Here is a 20,520-nt window from a genome sequence, read left to right as displayed (position 1 = left end):
AGTAATATTCTTGAGAATATTCTACAATATTCTTGAACATGTTCTATGTGACAGACCCTGCATACAGTGCCTGGCCTCAAGAAGCTTACAGGTTTGTGGGAGAAGCATTTCCAAAAAGGCTGTTATACAAATGGAAGGGAGGCAAGGTATATGTAAGAGAGATAGCTAAACTGATAAGAAGTCTTTCTGAAAGTGCTCCTACTAAGCACTGTGATTATATATGTGAAGAAAAGTTATTCTAAAAATGAATTATAATCTTTTCAAAATTTACTGGAAGTGTAAATGGGTAGAATATTTTCATTAGTTTTTTCTTTATATTTTTCATAATTTGCACTTATTTACTTTTCACACAAGATTCATGTATAAGTTAAGATAAAGTTCAGCATAAATTATTTTCAAGTTTAAATTGCACAAATTTCCTAGTGTTCCTCACTTTCCAAACACATTTGAGTACAGTAATTTATGATTCTCTAAACATCAAAAATTTTAAATTGGTTAATTTCCTGGTTAATGTCATGTTGGTGTTATTCCTTCATCCAATGCCTATTTTCAATCCTAGAGCTTTGATGGGACAAGGTGAGAGAATTCAAAGAGAGAAGTCACAGTGCATGCAAATTCTAAGGTGAAGGTATAGTGCTTTGGGGATGCATATCTGGTAGAATTAAGCCCCACATAGCTTATAATTCCCATATACTCTGGAGTAGTTTGTCCATGTCCCTGGTAAAGCATTTATCACTTAAATATATGTGGTTTTTGTTTTGTTTGGTTTATGTCTGGCCCCTCTCCTGGTCATCTTTGTGTTTTTGATACAGAAAGCAGTACCTGTCTGAAGTATTCTTAATAATTATGGAAAAGATGGAAAGTTCTCATCATTGGTAAGTCATTCCAGCACAGGGGTTTTGTGAAGAGCAAATAGAATAGTGTATGTGGACTGTTCCACATGGTATCTGGCATTTGATAGAGTACATAAAAGGTAACAAAAAAATAGGAGATTCTCAGGCAAAGATTAAAGTCAGATGTCAAGGGCATAATCCACTAGAATTCTTACACAGTGCCTTTATCTTCAAAGGTAAAAGATAATTTTTATCCCTGAAATTGTCATTTCAAGCATACGTGTAACTAAAGAGCAAAAGGAGGAGAGAATGTTAACATGTTTTGCTTAGCATTAATTGGAATATTATATTTTCTAGAAAGGTTGTTGGCTTACTTTAGCTATCTTGTTTAAGGAACTGCCTCTTCGACAAGTACACTTCCTACCCTAGGATAAACAACACTATTTGCAATGCTATTAGCTAGCCTGTGGCACTTGCTACACTAATTCAGGTTCATTTTAAAAATGCAAGTTAAAGATTATGAAAGAAAAATAAAAATTGCCTTAGTTTCTTGGTTCACGTTATAGATACCTATTTGAACTATAGAAGCAAAAGTAGAAATTTATCATAAAGATATTAATGTCTTTTTTCATAGAATCCAAAAGTAGGAGTGAAGTCAGGTCTCACAAATCAAGAATCAGAAACACCTCTAAATGTACAGGGGTGCCTTTCCATTACTTGCCTCCACATCACTGTGTTTCTGTTTCATTTTGTTGCAGGGCCTACTTCTGTGCATGAAGGTGGTCTGGACTCAGAAGAGATATGAGGACACAGATAAGCACCTGCCATAACCATTCCATTCCATAGTGCTCAGAGAAAAAATCCTACCCTCAAAGTGTTATTCAATAAAGATTGTATTATTCAATGTTTCTTCACATGTATAGTTAATGTAGTTACAACTGTTAATTTTTCCATATATGTATAAGAACATATAATTTAGTATTATGCTGTTTTCACTTAACATGTCTATTTTCCTACATAGCTACATAACCATTACATTTGTTTTACAGGATTGTAACATTCAAGCTGATAAGTGTAATTTACTAAACCAGTTTCATATTGTTGAAAGTTTTACTTATCATTTTTGCTTTATAAAGAATAAACAACACTATATAATACAGTATTGTTTTGTTTGATTTTTGATAATTTCCTCAAGAATACTCTCAAACCTGGAAATGCTTAGTAGATGGAAATGACTATATATATTTTTTAAAGTTAACACAAGTCTTATTCTAAAGTAGAAATGTATAATTTTTCAGAGGGTGGGATAACTTGAAATAAATCAGAAAACATCTTCACATTAATCATTTTTTTCATATACTTCAAATTTGTAATTAATGCCTTTTTCCTCCTGGACCTCAGAAAGAACACCTGGGTATTCTGGAAGAAGTTTATATTTCTCCAAATCAGTTTCTGGAAAAAATGTGTCACTTTCAAATTCCTGCATGATCCTTGTCACAAAGTTTAATATGACCTGGTTGATTCATGGCTTCCTTATAAACAGAACTGCCTTCTACTATCCAAATCGTGTCTATTTTACATGCTAATTCTGGCTGCTCAATAAGTTTTGCTTTTTTTTTTTTTTTTTTTCTTTTTATGGTGGTGGGGGTTGAACCCAGGGCCTTGTGCTTGCAAGGCAAGCACTCTACCAACTGAGCTATATCCCCAGCCCTGCTCAGTAAGTTTTAAGGCATCGTTCAGACTGATGGCAAGAAAATGAGCTCCTTATAGAAGTTCCTTGAGTTCTCTACTGAGAACTGTATTAATTCTGTCCTTTAAAGGTCGATTCTTCTGAGGAATAGAGAGCCAAGTCTTCCTACCCTTAATCACCAGATTCTGTTTCCTTCTACTGAAGGGTTGGTGGTCATCCTTTGGAAATACTTGAATTCATTCCTTTGGAAATACTTGAATTCATTCCTGAGTGTGGGCAGGGCAGATCCCCATTTTTGCCCATGCCCATGTTCTGGGACACGGCGACGACGCAGTTTAGGGGACGAACCACGACACTAGCAGTGATCCCTCCCCGCTTGCCTGCTGCACCCAGACACTGTTTGGAGTTTGGCGCGAAATTGTCAATATTTGTCTTTTTAAAGAGATTGTCAGCTTACTTTTGAAAAGGATTGGAGAAACATGATGTCACTAGAGATTTATGAGTTTGACCATGATTTAAAATTTTTCAAAATTGGTAGTTTATTCACACAGACTGAAAACATTTGAATTCCTTGCCATTTTAGGGTAACTATATAGGAAAACACTTAATTAAGATGCAACAAGAACATCTATAAACATATAATAAGTTCCATACTGGATGAAATCAGTGATCACTCCAGCTCTGAATCAGGCTCTTTCATGTTAAATTCACCTTGATCTGGTTTTGAAAAACATTACTTTTTTTTTCCTGAAGAATTTGGCAAAGGACTGACTTTGGGTTTATAACCAGTTTTGTCTCTGAAATTATCTATCTAGACTTTGTCCAAGGTGCTCCATTAATGTAAATGCAATTGAATCTAATTACATTTTTCTTTCAAGATTAATTTATAAGGTGTTCCTAGATCATAAAAATGCCCACAAAGAGCCAAATTTTTTTATTTCTAGCTTTGATCTTTTTATTTTGTTTTAAATAAAGGTTTAGGTACTTACATTGTTTTACTTCAGTAGCTATATTTTAATTGACAGTAAAGTCATTCCTAGTTAAAATTGTAAAATGTACACATTTGGAATCAACGCTCTTCAACATTTTTTGGTATTAACAACTAACAGTGTTGTAAATATTTGTGGAATTTTGTTATTTCTTTTCATATAATTAATCATTAAATAAGTACCTTTTCTCTTTAGTAGCTCAACTTATTTCCTGAATCTACTCATTGATACTGTGTTTCTGATTTATAAAATCACCAATAAATATGCTACTTTTAAAAAAGTCCATTTTCCATATAAAATATATAAAATCTTCCAGCAGACATTTTCATTAGCTAACTGGTGATATTTTCAGTGAATGCCAAAAAGTAATTTATGAATATATAAAACATCAAATGTTTAGCATAAACTATAGCAGAAATGATTCATAGAATAAACGATTCATATGTTGTCTGCTAACAAAAGATTAAAAAATTGCTATTATAAGAAATTATAATTAGTATTTTGAGCTGATCAAGTAAATTTATTTCAGTTCTCTTTTATTTTCTATGTCCATGGAAGATCTAGTAAATTAAGAAAATGTATAGTTTTGAATTCTGTTTGCATTTCTCTTTTTTTCCTTACTACCTAGTTTACTTATATTGTTGTCTTTCCTTGAACTCAGTTTCTCCAGATTTTAGGTATATTATGGGCATAAATAAAACCACTAGAATCCACTTTTGATATTGGTTTCAAAGCATGTCCTTCTTCCATCTGCTCCCCTCTGATTGCTAAAAAGCTGACCAAAGGGCTATCAACTGGACAAAAACATTTGATACAAAGAATTTGACAACCCAATAGCTAGAAAACTATTCCCTGAATAATTTAAAATTGTTTGAAGCCTTTCTCCTATATATATAACTGCTCTACATTTCTATTTATTTTTGCATTCCTCCTTTGTATAGCCTTGGAAACACAGACCAGTGTTACAGTAGCAAAGGACATCAGGACGCCAAATAGGAAACAAGGACTTGGAAGATGCTTTGGACCTCTTAATTCCAGGCCACTTGAGAGCAGACACACTTTATTACACAGGAAAATTGCTTGATCTTGGGAAGAGAGGGTGCTGTAGGTGAGGGAAAATGAGATAGTCACCAACAGTTCACCTTGCAATTCAGTCGTTTAGATCTAACTAGAGAACGATTGCTGCCATGTTCCAGACAAAGAATGAGAGCTTCTTTCCACTCTAAGATGTCAAATCATATCTCATCTCTGTTTAGATTCTAGGGAAAAGAGTAAAGGGAAAAAAGGAGGATCCTTTTCCCACTCCTTTCACCCCTCCCAATCTGCCCTTTATTCTTCATCACAACAAATCCTTTGTTTAAATTCTTTTGAACTTGATAAACAAAATCATACCCAGGGATTTTCCAGGACAAGATTGTAAAGCATAAAAAATATGTAAATATTCACAAAAATAGAAGCAGAAGTATTTCAGTGAATATTTTGTTATAAGTTCAATATCTATAAATATTTTCATAATATGCAAAATTTTAAATGACATATGATTCTATACTCACTCTTCTGTAGCTGAGCAGTTTCATGAACATGAAATATTCCCCCTACTCTAATGATTCACTTTCTGAGAAGATTCCCAATCCCCACACCACCCACATCTTCCCCTTCTGCTATTTATTTATTTTTCATTGCTTGCCCTGGTCTCTCACCACCCACCCCAAGTTTTTAACATATTTATTTCATAGTCAAGTGTTTCAGGCCATATGTTTCATGCTATATTATAAACACTTTTATGACCAAAAGCTTGGATAACCCCTGTTACATTTATGAACATATTTTGAATATATATTTTTAAATATATGTATTATAGCTATTCTATCTAGGTCAGGTATAGGAAGAGGGTCTGAGTGGAATCTGATATAGAAGGAGATCAGAGTTTGTCTCGGAGCAATTAATAACCTGAACCTAACTTGATAGGAGACACAAAAACTGAAAAATGGTACACTTTCAAATGGACTACCCATCATATGTGTTAATCACTCATTATACTTTAGTTTCATTACATATATTAGTATATTGTGAGTTCTGTGCATCAAGGAAAAAAAGATTGATTTTTGGAGCAAGAATCTTTAAAATGACTACATAAAATCAAAAGTAAAAAACAAAGAAATGAAAAATGACAGAAGTTGATAGTCTTTCATTATTCAAAACAGCTTGAATTCTGAATTAGAATTTAGAAGCCCTGGAATAGAAAGAGATCTAGGTTGTCATTGAACATGAAGACATATGACAATATATCTTTGGAATTTTGACAAAGAAAACATCAAAAATATGTCTTCTAAAGTAAATGCCTCTATTAAGGAAAACTAAGAACTGGGAGAAATGCTAATATTGCATTGCTGATAGCATAACCCACAAACATAATAAAAATATTATTTTGGAACAAGAAAGGTCTTTATTATGTTAACATAGTATACCAAGCCAAGAACTAATAACTATTGTCATTCCTTTTAGACTAAAGCAAAGTGTCATGCAGCTCCATAATTAATTATTAGAACTCTGAAAGTATTGTATCTCCAATATACACAAATTAGATAGAAGAGTTAAAACATGGTAGAAATACAGATGAAGAAAGAAGTTCTTAAGATATCACAAGATGATGTTGTGGAAGGAAATCTAAAACAGCAACCTTTCTCAGTAAGTTGTATCACAGGACTGTCTTGAGTCAAAAATTACTTCCGAGTTGGAAGAAATCTTAGAAGTCTATCAAAAAGATAATGTAGAGTAAAAAAGAATTACCTTCTACTACCTAAAACAGCTTTAGGAGATGTTAGAGAATTAAAACCAAGATTTAGAAGAAGATTGATTTCTGCAACAATATGATTTTATGCGCGCACACACACACACACACAAGATAACAGTGATTGAGAATTTTATAAGGTATAATGGAATAAGTGTGTGTTAACTGGGTAAATGAGAAAATGATGATTATAACAAAACAGTAGGGGCCTAGTCATACTATTAAAGGGGGAGGATTACTGGAAAGAATGTAGTTACAGATACAGCGAGGAACAGAAGGAAGAAATACTGTCTGATCTCACTTACACATGGAATCCAAACAAGTCAAACATGGAAGCAGAAACCAGAGACTGCGTGTGGGGAAGGTTTGGGAGATTTGAGCCAAATCATTCAAAATTTTAGATAAGAGGAATAAGTTAAATCTACTATGTACTATAGTAATTATATAACAATACAATGTATACTTGAATATTACCAAGAGTAGATTTTAAGTGTTCTTGCCTCAGAAAAAAGTCTGTGAGGTAATGCAAATGTTAACTAGCTTGATTTAGCCAATCCACAATGTATACATATATCAAAATATCATGCTGTATACCATAAACATACACAATGTTTACTTAACAATTTAATAAAACAACTCATTTAAGCAATTAACAAAAATCTTGGAACAAAAGAAATTACAGTGAAATTGAGTTTTTAAAGGCTTCTAGGTTGAGCTTACTATTGGTTTCATGCACAAGATTTACTGTTCTTTCAGTAGTAGGGAAGGTCCACTTGGTTAGTTATTCCAGAAAATCTTGTGGGATTACTTTTAGAAGACTGCAGCACCGTGTACCTAAGTAAGATAAAACAGAAACCAGGTATTAAGCCAAAGATATCAAAAGATGCCATTGAAACTTATAAACCTAATGTGGATCAAAGGAAGAATACTTGAGTCTTTTTAAGAGAGGGAGAAAAGAATTCATTCATTCATTCCATTCATTCATTCATTCATTTATTCACTCAGCAAAAGCAATTATCTGCTTTTATATGCCTAGGCACTGTTCTAAGTTCTTGGCAGACTTAAAGGAACCAGAAACAAAAATCCATGCCAAGCAGCACATATGTTCTTATGGAATGAAACGTAAAATAAGCAATAAAAAGATAAATTATATAGCATATTAGAAAAAAATAAAATACTACAGAATAATAAAGCAGAGTGATGGTGACTGGAGATGTGGAGGCATCATGGTTTCCTTTTAAGTGACAAAATCTAAAAACTCAATTATCTGTGATCTGTAACATTCTCAGAAAGGTGCACAGTAGAATATTAAGAAAGAAGTCAGTGGAAGCAGGCACGTGGGGCCTGCCCAGTATGATTTTTAACTACTCAATAATTCACTTTCAGTTCAAAGCAGGTGTCATAGCAGAAAGTAAGTTGCAGAATTCCTGTAAGAGAAATGCTCTAATAAAATCTGTGATGTTTCCCATTAATTGAATCCCTAACACCTGTTCCTTTTATTTACCTTACTTTTGTTTTTCACTTTGGTAAATACTATTTCTCCACTATTTTAAAGACAAAATAATTGAACATATGTGCAGTTTTAGTTATAAAACATTTATACTTTTCATCAGTGCTAATGAAGACATAATTGTCTATGTCTGTATGCCTGAGAAAACAGGAATAATTTATTTAACTACCACAGATGAATATGTGTAGCTCATCTGTTTAAGAAGAGGCTAAAGAGAACCAAGCTGGGTGAGCAGGGCCCTGGTGGTCCCAGGGTCTCGCTAGGCGAAATGAGTTTGGCTGGGGTCCGGGCCCCCCTGGGAAGACCCAGGGAACAGACTTTCTGGGCTTCTGGAGGCCGAGGAAGAAGAAGAGTTCTACCAGATGACTTACAGAGGTTCACTAAGGAATCTGGAGAAGACCAGTATCAAGGGGACCAGACACGGAGGACGAGGTGGACTCTGACTTTGACACTGATGATGGGGATGAACCAGCCAGTGATGGAGAAACAGAAGAGCCAAGAAGGAAGCACCAAGTAGTCACCAAAGCCTATAAGGAGTCTCTAGAGAGCTTGAGACCTTGAAAGGTTAGTACCCCAGCTGGTAGCTCTCAAAAGGCCCGAGAAGGCACTGCTGTCACTAGAACTAGAGGACGATGGCTCTGACAGCTGGAAATCCGTCCATCAATCTACAGCTGAACACCCTCCACAAACATTACTTCAGGTACAGGAGAGGATAAATTGTACAAAGAAAACTATCACTTCAATTAAAAACACAATGATTAAGAAGACTTTACTATTATAATATATATTAGGTTCTATATTAATAATATGAAATTCCAGGCATATAGTAAGTATCCAATAAATATGTTCAATAAATAAATGAGTGACTTAATGAATAAACCTGTTTTATTTCTTGTCTTTCTTTTTTATATTTTACCATCAATTTAGTCTATGCAGTTTTCGGTGTAGAAAGAGAAAGAGTGCAAAAACTGTTTTAACACCATATGTGAAATGACTGAAATCTGGATAGTCATAGAACTATAAGGGTTTTAATGAAAACCTTACTTTCATTTATGTGTATGTGTGTGGGTTCTTTCATAATTTCATGCTCTATATTATTTCATTCTGTTTTCAATAAAAATCTAAACTATCTTTATCTTGGTAGGTCTGTTAACTTTGCTGGGTCTCTGCCTAATAGTTTCAGTCATTCAAAAATTGAAAACTCAGTGTGTGTGTGTGTGTGTGTTGCTGTATTCCTTTTTAATCTCAGGGTTTCTTCATATCATTAAATAAAATGTTAGTCAAATTTTCATTGGGCATATTTTCATGTACCTGGTTCTTAGAGAGACATTTAGTTCTATTTTTAGATTGTGCAGTAACTTTCTGAAACATTTCAAAATAAAGACTTTTTAATAATTCATTCAATTGTTCAAATACAAATTTATATTTATCACTCATTAACCTTACAGTTTTTAGTTTTAATGAATCTTACTCAAGATTTAGGACTGTAGCAAAACCAGATGAACCTATCAGAAATAAGAAATAATATGAAATAATGGTTGTCACTGTCTGTTTACCATATCAATTCCAAAAATAATTTTTGTATAAAATAATCTTTAACAGAGAGAAATGTTGCATTTTTTCCTGTGCTAATTTACTACTCTAATATCACTTAGAAACTGTCAGTCTGAACACAAGACACTACTATATGACTTTAGTAAGAGGGACATTTTAAATGTAAGAGTACCATTACATTAAGAGTACAATGATGGATAAAGATCCACCAGGCAAACCGCAACCATTAAGAAAGCAGAAGTGGCTTGAAAATACATGCTGAAGTGTGAAGTTTTACCTGAGAAAAGGACATTTCATAATGATAAAAGGTCAGTTCTTCAAGGAGACATATGAGTGCACCTTATAATAGAAAAGCAAAACAATGCAAAATGGAAATAAGTAAAAGAGAAATAGTCAAATCTGCGATTATAGTTGTAGATACTAACTCTTCTATTTCAATTGTTAATAGAAACAGTGTGAAAAGTAAAAAAATAAATAAATAAATAGGATATAGATGATTTGATCAATATTCTCGTCACACTTTACATAACTGACATTTGTAAAAAAGTTCATTGGCCTGCAGCAGAAAATAATTTTTCATCGGGTACACTTGTTGAATATTCAACAAGATGCACCATATGATGAGACATACCATCAGTCTCCTTGATTTAGGATTACTGGACTAATACAGAATATATTTTATGACCAAGTGAACTTAAAATAGAAATCAAAACCAGAAAGACATCTATAGAATTCCCCCAAATGTGTGAAATTAAAACTCACCTTTTAAAATAACTCAAGAAACAAAGAGAAGATCATGAGGGAACTAGAAATTTATTTAAACTGAATGAAAATGAAAATGTGACCTATCAAAATGTGTCATATTCAGCTAAAATAATGTTTATAAACCAAAGTATAACTTCAAATGTTTATTTTAGGCAAGAAGATCTCAGATTAGACTTCCATCTTAAGTTAGGAAAAAAGTGTATTAAAGTAATTACATGGGCTGGAGTCATGGCTCAGTGATAGATCACTTGGCTAGCATGTGTGAGGCACTGGGTTCAATTCTCAGCACCATATATAAAGTCCACTGACAACTAAAAAAAAAAATCTAACTTTAACAAAAAGTAATTATAAGGACTGAAATAATAAATAGAGAACAATGCTATAGAAAATAAACTATACAAAAACAAAAGATCAATAAAATCATAATCATATAGACTGATAAGATAAAAAGTAAAACAATAATCAGCAATTGTAATAATTGAAAAGGGGATATTAGCAAGATGTGGTGGCACACACCTGTAATCTTAGCAGCTTGGGAGGCTGAGGCAGAGGGATCTCAAGTTCAAAACCAGCCTCAGCAATAGCGAGGCACTAAGCAACTCAGTGAGATCCAGTATCTAAATAAAATACAAAAAGGGGCTCAGTGTTTGAGTGCCTCACCACCACCAATAAAGAAAAGGGGACATTATTATAAACCTACTGAGATTAAGACAATAAGAGAATATTATAAACAAATTTTGCCTCAAAATCTCAGTTGAAATGGACCAATCTCTTAAAGACACAAATGATCAAGACTGATAGAAGAAAGAAACAAAACAGCTTAATGTTTGCTAAATAAAACAAATTGCTATTTGAAAATCACTAATGAGAGGAAATTCAAGCCCAGATTACTTCCTTGTTGAAGTCTATCAGACATTTAAGGAAATAATATCAAACTTATATAAGCTACTTCAAAAAATAAAGTATTTCTCAAATAATTTATCAGAACTGTACACTCACAATCCCAAAAACTAATGAAGAGGATGAAAATATGACAGATCAATATTTCTCATCCATAAAAAAAATACTTACAAACTATTATCATGTAAATCTATTTTCTTTTCTATACAAAAAGGCATCATAAATTAGCAAGATCTAACCCAGGAATAAAGTTAGTTTAACATTCACATATCAATCAAAGTAATTTAGTGCATATGACACGTTATATTTTGAAAGAAGCTTTCACTATATATGATATTCCACGTTTTTCTTCTAGGTAAGTATCTATTCCTTCCACTTGAAGCATTGTTATAACTGAATAACAGAATATAGTAGAAGAGATGCTAAATGACCTTGGATTCTAGGTCACAAATAACAATATGAATTCTTTCTGGATTTCTCTTTTTCAGAAAATATACCTGAGGAGCCTTTAGATAAGATGTTATGAACACTGGCTACATGGATACCCTGATGCTCCTGTGTGGGAGACTGGACAAATAGATACAGCCCAGCTGTTACAACATCTCGCTATCTCAGCTCAGGTATGTTGAGAACAGTAGTTTTTTAGATAACCCTGACCACAGTAATTAACTGTAACTTCATGTGAGACCTTGAGTAAAAGACACTGAGCTGAGCTGCTGCAGAATTCCTGACTCACAGGAATTGTGAGCGATAATAGATGTTTATCCTTGATTTAAACCTCTAAATTTGGGTGACTTTTTGATGCAGCATTATATAATTACTGAAGATTTTGGTACCTGAAATTGGGGTGCAGTTATAACAAAAATCTAAAATTTTGGTGGTGCCTTCAGGACCAGTGGCAGGCAAAAATCAGAAAATCTTGAACAGATTATTAGTGGAAGCCTGATGGCCCCTGAGAAGACTGTCATTTACAGCATACAGAAAAGCAAGGTGAAGGCTATCAGAAACAGAAGGGAAATCAAATATGTTCATATTATGTGGCAACGGGAAGATGAGCAGCACTGTCTTCTGTTGTCACACAGGAAAGAGAAAATACACTAAAAAATCTAGTTCAGGAGATTTCTAGAATCTTGATGGTGGCACCTGGCTTCCTTCTAATTGCCTATTGAAAAATGTGAAAGAAAGAAAAAAAAAAGAAATATGAAGGAGTCAAGACGTCATTCCAATCTCGCCACGATTCTCAAGTTAAAAGAGAAAAACAGAGCAATGATCCAATACATAATTTTGAAGAAAACATTGCATAAGATGAAGCAAAGTGTATCCGTGTAACCTTGTTAAGACTTCAAAGGGTTGAGGTGGTAATGTTGTAGCATAAGGGTCTGCTGAAGAGCTGAGGGAGCCATAGCAGTCCTCTCTCACCAAGTCTTGCAATCAAACGGGAAATATTTCTGACATGTTGCTCAGAGTAGCAGGCATGAGTTTACTGGAAAGGTCAGGAAAAGGGAAAAGAGGGCACTCTCAAGGCAGAGAATGGGTCCTTTCATAGAGGAGAAGGATGGTACACCTCTTCTACACTACAGTTTTATTGAAGATCCCAGGGAAGTTTTCAGAGAATCCTACCCAGGTCCCCTCTTTATTATTATTAATATTTTTTTCAGTTTTATATTTATACATAGTAGCTGGGTTCATCCTGACAAACTCATACATGCATGGAATTGCAGTTAATGATCCCCCTCTTTCCCCTGCCACTTTCCCTCATATCCTCTCTCCCCTCTCCCATTCTTGACTTTTGATTGACAGTAGGATTGTCCCAGACTTCCAATCCCCACTGAGCATGGTAAAGAACCAAGGCTACTCTGGACCACACTGACTAGTTCTAATGAGAATTTGATCTCACAGATTTATAGTTAGGGCAAATCATCATTATCTCACTGAGTTCTAGAATTTGGTCTGTGCAGAGTCACAAAAGTCTCCTGCTTCAGGGTAACATGTGTTCTTATTGAAATGGAGGAGACTTTTTGGCCCTGAATTTCTCCTGCAGATAATAGGTTTGTTTGCTAAGAAATGTAACATATCCTATTGACTTAAGTCAGGCAGTGCAAGAAAACTGCTTTTTAAAAGAAAAAAAATGGGGTTAGCACAGTGTGTCCCCTGTATAGAATTATCTCTTTAACCCCATGTTTCCACAGCTCACATGTTTGTTACCTGTCAGTACCTCCAAGACAAAAGAAAGTCCCCACAAGGTTTTGATGAGCATATCCCAGATATCTTTTGCAATTTACATTAGAGATTCTAACTATCAACAGGATATTGCCTCACATCTGCTTTATAGGGAGCCTTATATCCAAAAGCAATGGTACTGAGATCGATGTGTAGAGCTTTTATATTTAAAAAAGTCAAGCAATAAAAGATGCACAGGAATCCAAAACACTTTCAGGAGAATAGTACTGGGAAAGCGTCACCACTTTTTTGGGAGGGAGGGGGAAGCCAATATAAAATAGACACCCTAAACTACTACTTGTAAGAAGTAGACTCAGGAAAGCACTCAGGTGCAAACACTGGCTGGTGACACAGAAGGGAGGAACCGAGAATCCAGAGAGGACACCAAATGACAGTGATGAATTGTTCTAACTAAACTTGATCCAAAGAGATGGCAGTATTTCAAAACTGTCATGTATCAGTGATTCCTATGTGTCTCTTGTTATTTCTCAAATATGAAATCTATAATCTATACTGGTTTTCTTCTATCTTATAGCTATCCATTGAAAGCCTGGGAGCAAATAACAAGTCACTCTAGCTCAAAGATTTAATTAAGAGTATATTTGGAGAAAGTCACTTGCAAGCACTTATGTATATCTGCACATTATTTTAAATGAGGAGATTTCTGAATTTAGGTTTGATAAATTATTCATAGTCAAGATTAAAACTTGTACTTATCAAAAATTTCTATTTAGAACAGGCATATCCAAGACTCAAACTGAGAAAAAACCAATAAATATACCTGACATAGGATTTGTGTTCTCAATATATTTTTTAAAAAACCTACAGCTCAATAATGAACAGGCAAATAATATGTGGGAGAAGGATGCATAAAATATGGTTAATGGGCATAAGAAAGCAGTGGAATCAGAGGAATTACTTTTGCTGTTCTAAATACCCTATAGTAACGAGAGTTGATAATGATTAATAGAATATTTCAAAATTTCTCTAGTAGAAATCCGTTCTTAACAGAGATGATAAATATTTGACAGACATGCCAATTACCCTGCTCTGATTTTTTTACATTATATATATGTATGATGTAAAATTATTAATCATAGGTATGTACACATTTATTTCTCATAAATATGCACAATTACTATGTCAACTAAAAATAAAATATTTTAAAAGTTGAACGATAAAAAATTTAAAATCAGACCAAAATGGTAGATACTTCACTAAAAACTCTGAGGAAGTGTTTGAAAAAGAATTCAACTTTTTTCATCATTAAAGTAATGAAAATTTTCACTGTGATGACTTAAATTACAATCCCACGAGATGGCTAAAATTAAAGAGTACTGATGTTGATGGAAAGGAAGATAACTGAAACCTCATACACTGCTGGTTGGAATATAACATGTTTAAAGTACTTTGGCTTATGATTTGGCAATTCCTTAGAAAATTAAACATGTACATGTAATGTTACCCAGCAAGTTTAATAACATTTTTATTCATGAGAAATGAAAATGTCTATCCACAAAAAGAACACTCATGACAAATTTTGTCATAATAGCCAAAAAGCTGGCAATAACCAAAATATTTAATAATACATGAACATTTTGTGTGTGTGTATTTATTTAATGGGGTACTACTGTGTTCATCAGTTTTTCTTCATTGCGACTGAAATATCGGACACAAACAACTTGGACAAGGAAAGTACTATTTGGCTTATGGTTTCAGAGATTTCAGTTCAATCAGCTGTTTCCATTGCTCTGGACCTGAGGTGAGGCAAACTATCATGGCAGGAGGACATGGTGGAGGAAAGTTACTTAGCTTATGGCAGACAGAAAACAGAAAGAGGAGAGAGGAATAGCCCAGGGACATGATAAAGTCCCCAAGGCCATACTTTTTCTCACCATGCCCACCTACTACAGTTTCCTTCTCCTCCCAGTCATCCATTCAAATTTTTCATTATCAAATAGATTAATCCACTGATGGGTTACAGTCCTCATGATCCAGTCACTTCCCAAAAGTCCCACCTCTGGATACTACTGCACTGGGGACTAAGACTTCAACACATGAGTTTTTGGGGAACATTCCATATAGAAATCATAATAACAATTGAGCACTGAAAAGAATTAACTATTGATACCTGAGAAAAAACATGGTTGAATCTCGAATGTAGTTTAAGTGAAAGAACATGCTATTCTAAAAAAGACGGTATAATACCAAATAGTTCGCTTTATATGAAATTCTAGAAATGGGAAAAATAATCTGGGGTCAAACCCATTAAAACAATAGTTGCATTTGGCAGAGAATGGTAGTAGAAACTGGCTACATAAAGGCACTTGGAAATTTTATGAGATAATGGCACAATCTTTCTTTATACATATGTGTGCCTTTGTTAGAACACATTAAAATATATTACAAAGAATTGTGCACTTAATTGTATATAACTTTTTTCTCAAAAAATATTAACAGGCAAAAGGAGTTTAACAAATACAGTCACAGTATTAGGGAAGTTTTGGGAAAAAAGAAAAAGATTATGTTTATCTTGTGTGTTTCAGTAAACTTTGTTCCCCTGTGACCAAAAGACCAGGCATAAGCAATTTTAAAGGAGGAAATGTTCATTTGGGATCCATGGGTTCAGAGGTTTCAGTCCATAGATGGCTGACTTCATTCCTTGGGGCCTGAGGTGAGGCAGAACATCATGTTTCAAGTGGTGGCAGAGAAAGCAGCTTAGAACTTGGCAATTGGGAAGTAGTCTCCTCACCGACCAGGAATAAAATAAATATCCCAAAGGCACATACCCAGTGACCCACCTTCTCCAGGAATTTTCCTACCTGCCTACAGTTACCACCCAGTTAATCTCTATCAATGAACTCATCAGTGAAAAGTTCTCATAACCCAATCATTTCACGTCTAAACTATCTTGCATTGTCTCACACATAAGTTCCTGGGGAACACCTGCTATCTAAACCATAACACTGTATCTTAGAGGAAGTTTTCATTTCTCCTGGCCATTGAAGATCGTATAGACTTTTGCACCTAGAGCCCAAGGGAAGGCTATTCACTCCAATAGGATAAAGGCATGAGGGTAAGCAAAGGCAGAGTAGCAGAGGTGTGGAGGCTAGTCAGTGGGAGCAGCAACTCAATCTTTTTAGACAATAAATAAAAGGAAAAGATGAAACTATGCTATTTAGGAACATGAATGCCAAGGAAAGAAGACTAGATTTCATTCTATAGGTAACTGGGAGACATGAATGCTTTTACAAAAATGAGTGAGAAGATCAAAACTATGGTTTTGAAAAGATAATACTTATTATAATGTGCATGAATCAGAGGATACAAGAAATTATGAGGCTACTGAAACATTCCATCTAGATACAATGAATAAAATTGCAATGGGAACAGAAAAGAGGGATCCAAGCAAGAACCAAAAAAATATCCATTTAGTTCAGAAAAACTCAATATATACTTGACCTAAATAGCAAAGAAAGAGTAAGGCCAAATAAAAATGACTTTTTGGGCTGAGTATGTAGCTCAGTGGTAGAACATTTGTCTACTACATGCAAGGACCTAGGTTCCATTCCTAGCATCATAAAAAAAGAAAAAGATAAACTAGCAGTCTCAAGTTATAATTGCCCAGGTAGCTGCTGGCAACAGAAATGGAATTTCTTGAGTTTATTTCTAAATTTGCTTTAAATAACTTCATTGAGACTAGATGACTTTATAAAGAAAAGAGGATTGTTTCACTCACAATTTTAGAGCTTGCAAGTCCAAACAGCCTGGCAGAGGTTCTGGTGAGGATTCCATGGTTGATGGACAGGAAGGTGTAAGGGAGAAAAAGATCTCCAAACAGAAGGCCAGAGAAAGACTGGAGTTCTGCAGTCCCATGGAAGGACATGCCCCTCATTGACCTAGGCCCCATGTCTTAAGAGCCCCACTACTCTACTGTACTCTAGAGTTCAAGCTCCCCAAACATGAAACTTTGGGGTACTCACTCAAACCATACCCAAACCATAAGAGTGACAAATACTTTTATTCCAGATAATATATTTTTAAATATAGTGATGGCTTAATTTTTTTCATGTATTAGTGTCGAGAATTTTAACGAAGACCAGTTTTATGTTTATACAGGAGTTCTTATAGTCTCCTTATAAGAACTCTCTTAATTGCCACCACCTTCCTTCACCCCAGTCAGATATGTCTCTTATACTACTTTCATTCCTTTTCATTAGTACTCTGTTGCCTTTAAAAATAAAAATACTCCACAGAAAGTGTCACATAAAAATCTATTGCTATTTTAGTCTGAATGCATGTATCAAAAAATAACTTTGTGGCCATCTGTAAGGCCACAGAGTAATGAGATAAAGATCAAGTAGTTTTCAAAGAAGGAGAAAAAGCAAAGGAAAAAAAAAATCACTTTATGGGTCACTGAAGTGGAGAATTCTGGAAAGCCAGGATAAGACAGCATCATGAGGACATAAACTCTGTGACCCAAATTGCAATGAAGGGAGGGGAGAGAAATAAAGCAGAGGGAGGTAAGGATAGCCTGGCGCAGGTTCTGGTGAGGATTCCATGGTTGATGGACAGGAGGGTATAAGGGAGAAAAAGATCTCCAAACAGTGGAGAATAATTTCTATCTACTTTGTAATTCTAAAACTGATTAATGATACAAAGTAGCAACAAAAGCTCTGATTCCTGTATTAGAGGCAAGGGCATTCAACAACAAATACATGAAAGAGGATGAGAAATTGTCTTAGTCCATTCAGACTGCAATGACAAATTATGCTGGATTAAGTCAATTACAAACAACAGAAATTTATTGCTTACTGTCCTGAAGGCTAGGAAATCCAAGACCAAGAAGCAAGGAGATCTGGTTTCCAATGAAGGCCCATTCCTCACATGACAGTCAACTCCCTTGGGCCTCTCATTCAAATGGATGGAATCCTCATGACCTAATCACTTCCCATAGGTCTCACCTCTTAAATACCACCATCTTGGTGAGTAGGTTTCAACATACAAAGTTTGGGGGGACAAAGACATTCACAGTATATTAAGAAGTGAATTTGTGCAGAATCAGTGGGTTTGACCCCCATGCTGGTAAAATTGAAAAATAAAAGACGGAATTTGTACCCAGCATTATCACCTCCATTCAGGAAAACTGAGAAATAAACACACAATACAAGTATATCTTCAGGTTTCTTCCTCTTTCCCAAATCACCATGAAAATCAACTTTCCTTCTCAGGGAGGGATGAGTGAGTGGCACCTGAAAAGATTGCTTTCTTGCAGTAAAAACATCAGTAGTGTGCTCCACCAACCTTCAACATTTCAACCCAAGGAAAAACATTTTGCAGCATGTTGTCAAATGGAGACAACAATGACATCCCATCCTGTCCCACCCTGTCCCACCTTTTCCACTGCACTCCACTCCACACCATTCCGTTCCACTCTATTCCACTTCATTCCAGGCTAGTTTTTTCTTCTTTGTTTCATTAAAAATGTTGATTTAAATCACTGGAGGATCAAGACTAACAATTAAAAAGCACAAGCATATTGTCTCAGAGTTCACACATTTAAGTGCATATTTAGCAAGAAAAATGACCCAGTTCTCCAGACAAGTATTCTTCACCCTCAATCCTATCAGTTTAATTACCCACTTTTTTAGAGTTAATAGTTTAGGCAAACTATTAATTCTTTTGGAAAAAATGAACTTGTAATTAAGCACAAAGTTCTATGCAGTTATTACAATGTTCCAATGTAAAATAGGGATGAGTTTTATAATAAAGCCATATATTTCATGCATGGGCACAATGACCCGATAAGATTTTATAAAATGCTGTGTTGTGCACCTATACCAGAATCTCTACGAAATTGACCACTCCAAATTTAGAAGGGTATAGGCATATTGTGCTGGGACTCACATACTGTAGTGGTGACCTGAGTTTCCAAGATGCTGACCAACTCTTGGTAAAGTTCTGAAAAAACCAAATCTGTATTCAGATATATATCCACACTTGGGTGAATTTTGCATATGTAGTAAATTAATTTTGTATTAAAACCCTGTAAAAGTTATTCACATTGATGACTAAAAGAGATTTAAGTTTTAGACTTGAAAAACTAGACAATTTCTTACATGAATATCTAGCAAGATATTGTGAAGTCACATGAATGATCTTATTCATTGCAGGATGTTTAACATCCTTCAACCTTCTTCTCAAAATATGTCACCTTCCCATTCTGTGTGAAAATTAAAACTGCCTATGATTTCCAAACTGCATCGCCCTTTTGAAAACCAATCCTAGAATAAATCAACCCTGCCACTTAGTAACTATTGGCTTTGCACAAACTTTTCAAACTAAGTACCAGTGTCCTTATCAGTAAAACTGAAATGCCATAAAAAGCAACTTGACAATGTTTTACTGAAGATTAAATGAAACAATGCGTAATAGCACAGTGCCTACAACCCTGTAAGAAATACAATAATTGATTACAATTTGAATTATTGTTATGTTGAAGGTACATACATTATCACTGTAGTAAAATGATAAACATTAAATAATTTAAATTTTAAAATGCAATTACCCTATGGCATACAACATTTACTCTATTAAGAGAAAAATCAAATAGTGTGCAAAGATTCTCATATGAATATAATTACTACATTGTTTAACATGGAAGAAAAATCAAAAATAATTTTAAAGGTTCAATGATAGAAGTTCAAATACATGAAAATATTTTATGGATGAACAGTATGGAAACAACAAGAACAATCTAATAAAAGAATAAATATGATGGGGAAGATGGCAGAGTAGAGGAGGTTGCTTTCCAAGCTGCTCTGCAGCATGAGACCGAGAAAATGGATAAACAGCTTCTCAGTGAAGTGGGTGAAAGAGGGAGTGTTCTGGGAATTAACTGTGGACTCGGAACAGCCTGGGGACTCACAAGGTTGGATACAATAAAATAAAGAAAAAAGCCCACCACCAACACCAGTAGCTTCCAGAACTGATCCACTGATGGCAAAGTGGGGACAGGGAAGAAGGGAATCCGCATTTCAGGTGATACCACGGATGGATTGGTAAGAAGAAATCATAGATCAAGGACAATGCAGCTGATCCAGAGGCTGAGATACACTATATCCTCCAGTTGGAAAAACACCGTGCGTCTCCTGGTTGTTCACAGAAAGCGAAGGCAGAAGCCATCTTGCCACTGCATTATGGTAGCCAGTGGCTATGGCAGCAAGTCCAGGACCCAAGACCTGAGAAATCTGAGCAAAGTCTGAAAA

The 20,520-nt window shown here is 34.7% G+C and overlaps 1 protein-coding gene and 2 pseudogenes across 4 annotated transcripts in view; 1 reads left to right on the top strand and 2 right to left on the bottom strand.

The window, feature by feature from the left end:
• The window catches only part of LOC124962242 (uncharacterized), a 66,737-nt gene that overhangs the window by 15,659 nt on the left and 30,558 nt on the right, over nucleotides 1-20,520 (bottom strand). The window contains exons 4-5 of one of the 4 annotated variants that reach the window (XM_047521446.1): nucleotides 7,024-7,137; nucleotides 3,791-4,614 (exon numbers count right to left, since the gene is read on the bottom strand). The exons of 2 other annotated variants lie outside the window; for them this stretch is intronic. The gene's annotated coding sequence lies outside the window, so the exon portion shown is untranslated. Of the gene's footprint in view, nucleotides 1-3,790; nucleotides 4,615-5,935; nucleotides 7,138-20,520 lie in introns of those variants that run through there. One more of the 4 variants, XM_047521444.1, reaches the window with a different exon arrangement.
• LOC124961349 (dihydrofolate reductase-like) lies at nucleotides 1,584-2,759 on the bottom strand (annotated as a pseudogene).
• On the top strand, nucleotides 8,082-8,594 carry LOC124961348 (vacuolar protein sorting-associated protein 72 homolog; annotated as a pseudogene).

This window comes from Sciurus carolinensis, chromosome 12 (genome assembly GCF_902686445.1).
Source record: "Sciurus carolinensis chromosome 12, mSciCar1.2, whole genome shotgun sequence".
NCBI classification, from domain to species: Eukaryota; Metazoa; Chordata; class Mammalia; order Rodentia; family Sciuridae; genus Sciurus; species Sciurus carolinensis.
Note: the sequence above shows the minus strand (reverse complement) of the source record. Positions and strands in the feature narration are given on the sequence as shown.